The following is an 11001-nucleotide window of genomic DNA, read 5'->3' as shown; positions in this document are numbered from 1 at the left end:
CTGATCAAGAATCTGTTCCCTCTGAATTCGGCCACTAATCAAGAATCCGGCCAAAGACCAAGCTTGCTCTGACGCTCTATTCAAATGTTATCTCACTTCTTTTTGGGGGTAAAGGAAAGATCAGCTAAAGTCACCCTTCCATTCATTCTTTTTGAATCTATTCTGGATCGACATTCGTTGAATCAGAATATTCCGAGAGAGTAGTTCTTCTGGCACTACTAAAAAGCTTCAAGACTGACTGTTATAGGTGTTAGAAGTAGGGCAGGAAAGCTCAGGTACTATAAGATTTTTCCCTTCACAAGTCTTTAGAAAACTCCCTTTCAAGCGGGTAAGGTTTTTAGCATTTTTCAATCTTGTTTTTATAGTCCACTGAACACCCACCAAATCTTGTAGAAATAGGTGAATAGAAAACTCCTCCTGAAATTCAAGGCTCTGTTTGTGGTAATTGGTTGGTTGTCTTGTTCTTGGGGTGAGTAATTATACATATAAACATATAAATATATATATAGGATTTTATATATATATAAAATCTGATCAATATGCGTTCAGATTTGATCAATAAGGAATGAAATTCGAGATTCTCTTGGAGATTTTAGAAAATGAAAGTTTTTTATTACTCAGAAGATAAAGTTTAGTAATATGTGTTTATAGATAGAAACAGAGAAAAAACAGAAGCTCAAATCCGCCATTAACAAAGCTTAATTTGAGAAATTATACATATAAAATACTCATATATATATTTATATATATATATATAGACACATGATTTTTTTATAGAAAGAGAGAGGTTTTAAGCATCTTCGAATTTGAAAAATAGCAGAAAAAGCTCAAATCCGCCATTAATGATACTTGGTTTGAGTAATTATACATATAAATATATATATATATAGCATTATATATATATATTTATATATATAGATAAAGAAAGAGATTTTGAGCATCTTCGAATCTGAAGAATTGTCAGAAAATAAGAAAAGAAGTAATCGAATCAATCCTCTGATTCGCCGCCGCCACCACCACCAGTCTTAAGTCCTATATTGATTTATACAAAGAACGCAACCTCAAGAAACCACCTCTGCTGCCGCCGCCACCATCTCCGGTGAAAAATTCTGTCGATCCACCACCACCATCTCCGGTGAAAAAATCAGTTGAATCATAAACGTTAATTTATGGTTGAATTATAGTTTCAAGTCCATCAAGACATAAACGAAGTCTTGATGATCTCATTGCGTTTCCAACTAAAATGGGTGTCGCTGAAAAAAAAAAATGGATGAAAGAAGAAGAACAGTACACAAGTTTTCAAAATTTATGTCCATAATTACAATAATGATAATAATGATAATTACTAAAATGTATTAAGCAAAGAATCAAGAAGTTTTGCCCTTTCGACAATTGCATCTGATTTATGATGTGGGTCGGAGGGGAAACCAGAGGTGGTGAAAGAAGAAGACGAAGAGAGGAGGAGAAGAAAAAAAAGGTTATTTGGGTAAGTAAAAATTGATTTGGGTCCCACGTACTGCATAAATTAATATTGTATATAATTTTTGTATACGGTATTTGTACATAGTAAAAGAAAATTGAGTTAAGTAATTTTACTAATTTAGATAATGACAAGGCAAGTGTGGGTGACATGGGTTCATCACAGCCATTGGATCCTCCGTGGACACCTTCCTAGAGGTGCCATGGAGAGGATTCCTGCCCAGTTAGTTAAATGCCGGCTGAGAATTCCATGAATTAAGGTATCGATTGAAGCCTCCTTAAGAGATGTTGATTGATTGACATCAATATGTCAATCTCAATTGATCGAGCTGTTCGAAATAATAGTTTCCAACTTGGTTTTAAACTTTGCAAAAACCTAATCTGATGTCTCTAGACTCTCTACTACTTGCTGTTTAATAAATACATGATAGTAGGGTAGACTAATAGAACAACATATCGAGAGCACATTTGTGAGTTTTGAGTGCATCTCTATTTTGTTTTACATTCTTCATCTGCATAAGTTGGTGAGTGTGACTGTGTGACATCAATTGTTGCATACTCAAAATATCATTTCATCACTACTGTACAATCCATAATCAGATTGACACCTGTGTGGTTGAGACAGATTTCACTAGAGAAGTAGGTTCGTGAGGAGCAAACTCTGTTGTGAGCAGAAGAGCTGCCTGGAGACTTTTTGAGAGAAAATTTGAAGAGTATTCTATGCCAAGGAGGTAACTTAATGATTCATGTACTAGAGTCTGCCAACCCATGATGTAAATCTTCTTTCTTGATAGTGGATTTGGTTTTCTTGAACTAGGTCTCCACATTTTTCTCTTTTGGAATTTCACGTAAAGATCTTGTGTCTACTGTTTATTGCTTTAAATGCTTTGGAATGCTTAAAGTTTTTACCGCATGCTAGATCTTTAAGATTGAATTTTAGTTAATTCTGTTTTAATTTTAAATTATTTAAAATACTTATAAAAAAATTAAAATTAGTTAAAACAGTTAATTAGTTTTACAAGACCTATTCACTCCCCTTTAGGTCTAAGTTAATGACCTTGTGTGACACACTGTCAAAGCCTTGGGTTCAGGTCTTACCAACTATCTGAGTGGAAGTGCTTTTCAAATTTCATCCTTTTGAATTGAAAATCTTCCCAGTAGCAAAGAAATTGATTCCCTACCCGTGACATCTACCCGTTAAGTCTCCAGACCCCAGTAGGTAGTGGTACCCTTCCCCCCCTTTCTTATGTAGCCCCTTTGCGTCAGGGTGACCCCTTATTCTATCCGACATCCTATAAAGTAGCTACTATCCCACTAACAGTGTCTACTGCCCCACTCTCGTCTCTAATCGCTTTAGGAGCACGAGTAGATGAGAGCGCCAATGTTTAAATTTTTTTGAGAGAAGTAATATCTCTAGAGTACACCGCGTATATATTTGTACTTACTCTCCTTAATATATGATAATATTAATGTATTACATTTTTTGTTCTTCATAGTTCTTCAATAATTCCAATCCAAAGAGTGCATATAAATATATAAATGGAATTATTTATTATTGATTTAATGCAATAAAAAATAACGCGGTTAGTAAAAAAATTTGTGCAATGGTCTCACGAAAGAGTAGTTCAGTATTAGGTACCTTGATCTGAACACCCCTATGCATGCTTGAAGTTGTGAAATAATTCCTTGCGTGTGGATCTGCGAATTTGTTTTCAATCAGTTAGGGTATGTTTGGATTAAGAGATTTGGAGGGATAGTGAGAGAAAAGAAAAGAAAGGATAGTGTAAATTGTGTTTGGGTAGGTTAAAATAAGAGAAAAGAAAGGATAGGGAGGGATAGCTATCCCTCCCTATCCTTCCTTTTCTATCTCTCCAAAAATGAGAAGATAGGGAGAGAAATGATAGTGTTTAAGTAGTATTTCAATAATTCCAAAACTACCCTCAATAATTAAAAGGAAGAAATTATTATTCCACTCATATCCCATCTATTTTAAAGGATATAATAGTAATTTCATTATTATCATTTCTCTTCTTTTCTACTCTCTATCATATCCAAACAAGAATACTATACTTTCTTTTCTATCTATCCAAACATAAATAGAAATTATTGCTATCCTTTCTTTTCTTTTCTTTTCTCTCATAACTAATACTATCATTTCTTTTCTTTTCTCTCCTACTTATTCAAACACACCCTTAATTTGCATGCAAAGCTTGAGAAAAACCCATCCCTTCTGTGACTAATATGACTTGGATTAGAACCTTAGAGTTGATCACGTTGAAACTCCTAGAATGCTCTAACCCTTTCAAAGTGTGATCACTTTTACTTTTGTTCTTCAAAATCTGAATTGATGTAGAAGTAGATCTGATTTTCTCTGATCGTCGTAGATGCAACTGTATGATCACGATTAGGATTTTGAACACCACAACTCTAAACTCACTATGTATTTATATGTATGTGTTCTAGAAAGATGATAGATAAATCTCTTGGATTTTTTGCAAAGATAATCTTCCTAAGGCTTTTACAAATAATGAAGTTTGAGTACTAAAGCCATGAATAAACTTAGATGTGTATTAGGGTTTATATAGAGTTTTCAAAGTCCTATTCCTTCTGAAAATAAAGGAAATTTCGTGCATAGGACTTTTGGTAAACTTTTAAACCAACTGGGAAGTCCAAAACTGATCAGGACAAAGTTTCCTTAAAGTGAAACAGTAGTGGTACCTATAGGAGAATCTCGGTACCGGTTCCCAAAGGATAGAATTGTTTTTCTTGAATCTCAGCTTTTTGAATCGGTTCCCAAATTCAGGTATCGGTTCCCACTTAACAGAATCCAATTTGAACTTGGATTTCCTGTTTTTTGGTAACTCTGAAAAATATACCTTGTAGGTATTTGTGTCATAAGGGGGAAACGACTTCCTAATGTGTTGTTCTTTCCTTTTCGATGATCAATAGTATTTTCTTCTTCTGAATGACCTTCTAAATTCTGCAGTCGATGTCGATCCTGATAAGGTAATTGAAATTACAACTTGACTAGGACTTGTTTTGTTACAAAGATATGCCAATTACAAAAATATATCTCACATTATTCTATCCGGCATCCTATAAAGTAGCTACTGTCCCACTAACAGTGTCTGTTGCCCCACTCTCGTCTCTAATCGCTTAAGGAGCACGAACAAATAAGAGTACCAATGTTTAAAAAGTTTTGAGAGCAGTCGTATCTCTAGAGTACACCGCATATATATTTGTACTACTCTCCTTAATATATGATAATATTAATGTATTACATATTGTTTTTCCATTTTTCTTCAATAAGTCCAATTCAAAGAGTACATATAAAACACAAATGGGATTATTTATTATTGATTTAATGTAATAAAAAATACGGAGTAATGCGGTTAGTAAAAAAATTTGTGTAATGGTCTCACCAAAGAGTAGTTCAGTATTAAGTACTTGGATCTGAACACCCCTATGCATGCTTGAAGTTAATGAAACAATTCCTTGCATGTGGATCTACGAATTTGTTCTCAATAGTTAATTTGCCCGCAAAGCTTGAGAGAAACCCATCATTTTTGTGAGTAATGTGACTTGGATTAGAACCCTAGAGTTGATCACATTGTCCAAGGTTGTGTGACAAGATATTTAGGAAGCGGGACATGAGAATTTTCCAACAATACATGGTAGGTGTCCGTCTGATTAGTGTAAGGGTGCATGTAAGTGATTCACCTAAAATGATAATTCTAGCAACCCATTCGCACTAGTTTAAGCATTTCCTTGAAAATAATTGTAGCTTTTTGATGGAGACTATCAAAACTTTTTTACAATGCATGGATCTTGAGAATTGGAGTGTTAAGTTGAATTCTAGAAGTTTGTGGCGAGAAAAATGTTTTCTTGAAAAATTTTAAATTCATGAATACCAAGAAGGCAAGAAGAAATAGTTGTTGTTGTTGTGGTTTTGTGGAGTCTGATTAGGTAATTATTTTTTAGGAAGATTTAATTATATGAAAACTTCAAGAATACTGAATTTTAGGGAAAATTCAGTTTCCTGATCTAGTTTAACTTCCTTATTGGTTTAGGAAAAATTCAGTTTCCTGATCTGATTTAACTTCCTTATTGGTTTAAGGAAAATTCAGTTTCCTGATTTGATTTAACTTTCTTATTGGTTTTGAATTCTGCAAAAGGTAAGCTCTTGTAGGACAAGTTTGGGAATCTATAAATATCAATTCTAATAAGATTTTAGAGTGTGTGTGAGTTAGAGATAAATTTGTACCAATACAAGAGAGAGCAATTGAGAGAGATTGAGAGAAAATTCTCCATTGTAATTCTTCATCTTCTTTATAGTGAATTTGTTCGGTGTGCTCTATAGACGTAGCTCTAAGATTTGGGTGAATCATGTATATCTTGTGTTCTTGTGTGTGATTTTTTTTTTTTATTCTTCGTGATTGCTTGTTTATTTCTTGAACAGTGTTGTTTATTTTGCGTTTCCACTACAATAACTGGTATCAAATCTGGTTGATTGTGCAGCGCAACTCCAACAACTGGTATCAGAGCCTTTGGTTGAGAACCTAGGGTATAGAAGGTGTTTGACAAAATTTCGAAAGTCTTTCGATTAGATCAGTCTGTTCGAGTGGGAGTAATGGCATCAGAAGATAAGACATCCACATCCATAATCAAGAAGTTCGATGGCATAAACTTCAGTTTTTGGAAGATGCAAATAGAAGACCTCTTGTTTTAAAAAAATCAGAAGCCAGAGGATACAAATGATGCAGATTGGGAATTACTTGATAGGAAGGCTCTTGGCACTGTCAAATTGACATTGTCAAAGTAAGTCGCCTTCAACATCAAGAATGAGAAGACGATGATGTCTCTCATGGCAGCCCTTTTTAGTATGTATGAACAGCTTTCTATAGTGAACAAGGTACACTTGATCAAGAAGTTATTCAACATGAAGATGGTCGAAGGTGGTAAGTTTAACAAACATCTAAATGTGTTCAATGAGATAGTTAGGCAATTAAAGTCTATTGATATAGACTTCAAAGACGAGGTCTGAGCATTGCTAATTCTAGGGTAGTTACTCGAGAGTTGGAATGGCACAGTTACAGCGATCAGTAGCTCTGTAGGGAAGACCAAGTTAAAGTTTGATGAAGTTGTGAGCATGATTCTGACTGAAGAAATCAGAAAGCAAACATCAGTGGTTTCCACCACTGGTTCGGCATTGAATGTTGAAAGCAGAGGCAAGGGTTCAGAATAAAAAGAAGGGCGACAGTAATAGAAATAGAGGTAGATCTAAGTCAAGGAATGGAAGGACACAGTTTCAAAATTTCAGGAATTCTACAGATCTCAGTGACGTTGAGTGTTAGAATTGTAAAAAGAAGGGACATTACCGTGTTGATTGCAGACTTCCAAAGAAGGGAGCCGAAAGAAAAACTGAAGCAAACATTGTCTCAGAAGAATCAGATGATGCATTGATATGCTCTTTGGAGAGCAAGACGGAGTCATAGGTTTTAAATTCTGGCGCATCATTTCATGGCACCTCAAGCAAAGAGCTATTTAATAGTTATGAAATGAGTAACCTTGGTAAAGTGTATCTTGGTGATGATCAGCTTTGTAGTGTTATTGGCATGGGTGAAGTGCAAATCAAGTTGAATGGGTTAGCTTGGAAGTTGAAGGATGTGAGACACATCCCTAACTTGAGGAAGAATCAGATTTCGGTGGGACAGTTGTCAGAGGAAGGTTTTGTTACAACCTTTAATGGAGACTCGTGGAAAGTTTCCAAAGGCTCTATGACCATTGCACGTGGTAAGAAATCTGGCACTCTCTACACAACTACCAGTGCTTGTGGGTCTATAGCAGTTGTAGAAAACAGAGAAGATCACAACCTTTGGCACCAGAGACTATGTCACATGAGCGAAAGAGGGCTCAATATTATGCACTCAAAGAGGAAACTACCAGGCATACGGGCAATTGATATTGACTTCTGTGAGAGTTGCGTGATGGGCAAGCAGAAGAGGGTCAGTTTTAAGAAGAGTGGCAGAGATCTCACAAAAGAGAAACTTGAGGTAGTTCACATAGACGTTTGGGGGCCAGCCACTATCTCATCCATTGGCAAAAAATCTTACTTCGTGACTTTCATTGATGATCACACGAGGAAGGTATGGGTTTATTTTTTGAAGCACAAATCTGAGGTCTTTGATGTGTTCAAGAAGTAGAGGGTTATGGTGGAGAATAAGACAAGTTTGAAAATCAAAATGTTGAGGTCAGAAAATGGTGGTGAGTGATGAGCCCTGAATATTGCATATTCGAGCCCCTAAATATACATATATTAAAGCCTAAAGTCCATATTTAGACTGCTTTATGTTTAATGTTGTTTGTAGGTACTTTCCCATTGAAATGGTTAAAACCGGGACTTTATGATGATATCGAAGCTTATAGAGTTGTTGTCGGTCATCCAGAGCAAGCTGAAAGCTTAAATGGTGAAGTTCGGAAGAATTCAAGACCTAGAGCTCAAGCCCAAGTCTTGAGGCTCGAGCCTTGAAAGAAAAGAAAAAGAAAAGTTAACAAAGTATTGAAGCTCGAGCCTTGTACCTTAGAGCTCGAGCCTGAACAGAGGGTGCTCGAGCCTTACCTAAGGGTGCTCGAGCCTTGGTCTTCAAGTTGAACACAAGGCGTCGAAATTTAAAGAGTTGATTTTAATTAAAGAACCAAGCTCCCAGGCCTCGTGCCATACCTCAAGGATCAAGCACCATCACTTAAAGCTCAAGCCTTTAGTACCAAATGCTCGAGCCTGGTACCTAGTGCTAGAGCCCATGAAGCTTGGATCGAGCAATGTTAAAAGATTTCAATTTCAAAAATATTCTAAGTGTTGAAGAAAAAAACGCTTCGAAAAATAGTTGAAGAAATTTGGCTAAGTGTCAAAGTGAAGATCGAGTACCATCCATTGAAGCTCGAGCACTAATCCAAAGAAGCTCGAGCCTTGTTCTTAAAGCTAGAGCCCGAACCTCAAAGCTCGAGCCTTTGCTCCTAAAGCTTAAGCCTTCCATGATATGTCAGATTTAAGTTATGGGATTATTCTCTTTTCACGACATATATCATTCCAGATGGGCCACAAAACCTAAAAGCCCACCAGATCCGTATTTTCTTGTATAAAAAAAGGCATAAGCCTTGATAGAAGACGTCTGAAATTCTAAGTCCTTTTTTTCGTGTGATTCAGAACGCTGATACGGTGGTAGCTTTTAGGGTTTCCATAACCTTGAAAGTGAAGATCCATAGAAGAGAAGTGACGTCTTTGACGATGTAGATTATTACAACACAGATGATATCTGACACCGTCATGAGTAGCTAATTCCTCTCTTAGGGCACTAATATAACCCAATATAGGATTATGGTTTGATTGTTCTTAACTCAAGGATTATTTTAATGTATATTATGTTTTTGATTATATGACTATGAGCAATTGAGACAACTCAATTGGTTTTAATGTTTTAAATAGATTACAAACTGTTATTACCTTGTCTTAGATATAATTGTTTGTTTTATATTCTCAACCTATCTTATTGGACGGTATTTGGCGGAGCCTCGCTGGACATGAGAATGGAGATCATATAATGGTGTTCCAACGTTTTTCTAAAAGAATGTTTTCATGAGTAGGTAAGTGGATAGTCCATGCTAACCGCAAATAGGTTATAGTTAACTACATTTTATAAAATATCTTTCTTTAAAACCCGAATTAAACGAATGTTACTGAGTTCAATTCATTTAAAACATAATTTGTTAAATTCCCGGAGTGATACAATTAACCGTAGTATGATGATTGTGGTGAAGTCAAAGCCCTAAGATTTCTTTTCCTGATCTTTCTAGTTTAATTTAGTTTAATTTTAGTTTAATTTTCAATTTACAATCGTAACAACCAAATTAATCTATTCAACCAGTTACTTGTAGACTAATATAATTAGTTAAAAGCAAAATTTAATAACTCATCTCTCTGTTGGTTCGACACATCTCTATATAGTGCTATTCTGCAAGGATTCGTGCTATTGCGAGTGGTAAATTTATAAGTAGTATGTAAAAACACACAATAACTTTTGGCACCGTTGCCGGGGAGATTTGTTATTAGTTTAGTTTTTAATTAGTTATATTTGGTTTATCAGTCTTCGGACTTTTTGATATCTCACCTTAATTATTTTTCTTTTCAGGTACAAATTAGCAGTGAGGACAAAGACGCTTAAGGGATAAAAAGTTTCAGTTTATTAAACCTTTTGTGAGTTTTTACTGTTTTCTTTTTACTTGGAAAATTTTATTTATGTCGCTTTTAGAATTAGTGGAATTAATGCATGTTAACTCGCCATAATCGGTCAAAACCTTTAGTACATGATCCTGAAATAGAGAGAACTCTTAGTCAATTAAGAAAACTTAAAAGACATTTGAATTCAATAGAATGTTTCTCTGATAATATGGCTAATCAGCATGATGCACCGGGTAATTGCAAGGGTAATGGTAATGGAGAACGGGTTCCACCTGTTCCTCCACTACAACCACAATTGAGGGACCATTTTATTCCAACCATATATACTTCCCCTTCGTGCTTTGAATTGTCGGACGCTGATGCAACCCATTTTAAGATCAAGCCTGCTATGATCAAAATGCTTCCTACCTTCCACGGGTTTGCAACAGAGGATCCTTATAAGCGCTTGGATGTATCTTTGGAATTATGCTCTATTACTAAGTTGACCACTCTTACCAATGATTCATTTAGGATGCGTCTTTTCTAATTTTCTCTTAAGGATAAAGCAAGAACTTGGTTGCAGTCCTTTCCAATAAATTTCATATCTTCATGGGACATGTTACAGCAAGAGTTCTTAAAAAAATACTACATTGTGGGTAAAACCATACAAATGAGAAGAGAAATCATGGCATTTTCCCAAATCCTGGGAGAATAGCTTCATGATGCATGGGAAAGATATAAAGATCTTCTAAGAAAGTGTCCACACCATGATATTACTCAATGACACTTAATACAGATTTTATATGATAGTCTTTGGTGTGGTGTTGTAGCACATGCAAGAAATATGTGTAATGTGGCCAAGTTTAAATTTGTAAAATGCCCCTACTACCTCTAACTATTAAATATAACTAGGGTGAGTTGGGATCGTCCTAAAGGATTGGAAGCGTACTTTGCTTGGAAACAATATGGATTAGTAGGTTGAGTGATCAAAAGGTGGTTTGATTGGTTAATTAAACTACAACTTTAAATTAAAGGAAAGTAATGTAGAATAATTTAAGTAAGTAAAGTATAGAGAAATAAGAGATAGAAAGGTTTTGGGACTCAGAGGTTACCACTAAACATCACCTTCCTAGACACCCAATGTGTAATAAATGAGGGGGGGTTGTATGTTGCAATATTAGTGTGTGTGATCGATTGAATCAACTAGCATGGATGGCTAATTAAGTATATATTGTCTAGACAAACTAATGAATAGCACAACATATCAAATTAAGCCATTGTTCCTTCTTTTAAGTTCACAATCAAAA

At 35.3% G+C, this 11001-nt stretch overlaps 1 non-coding gene across 1 annotated transcript; it reads right to left on the bottom strand.

The window, feature by feature from the left end:
* Window positions 1-10362: 10362 nt before the first annotated feature.
* On the bottom strand, window positions 10363-10468 carry LOC132310798 (small nucleolar RNA R71). The gene has a single exon (XR_009482707.1). It is a non-coding gene; the product is annotated as a small nucleolar RNA R71 (small nucleolar RNA).
* Between the last annotated feature and the right edge of the window lie 533 nt (window positions 10469-11001).

The sequence above is a fragment of the Cornus florida genome, unplaced genomic scaffold (assembly GCF_030987335.1).
Source record: "Cornus florida cultivar Cherokee Brave unplaced genomic scaffold, ASM3098733v1 CherokeeBrave_3.0.0_Hap2_Chr05, whole genome shotgun sequence".
Classification (NCBI taxonomy): Eukaryota; Viridiplantae; Streptophyta; class Magnoliopsida; order Cornales; family Cornaceae; genus Cornus; species Cornus florida.
Note: the sequence above shows the minus strand (reverse complement) of the source record. Positions and strands in the feature narration are given on the sequence as shown.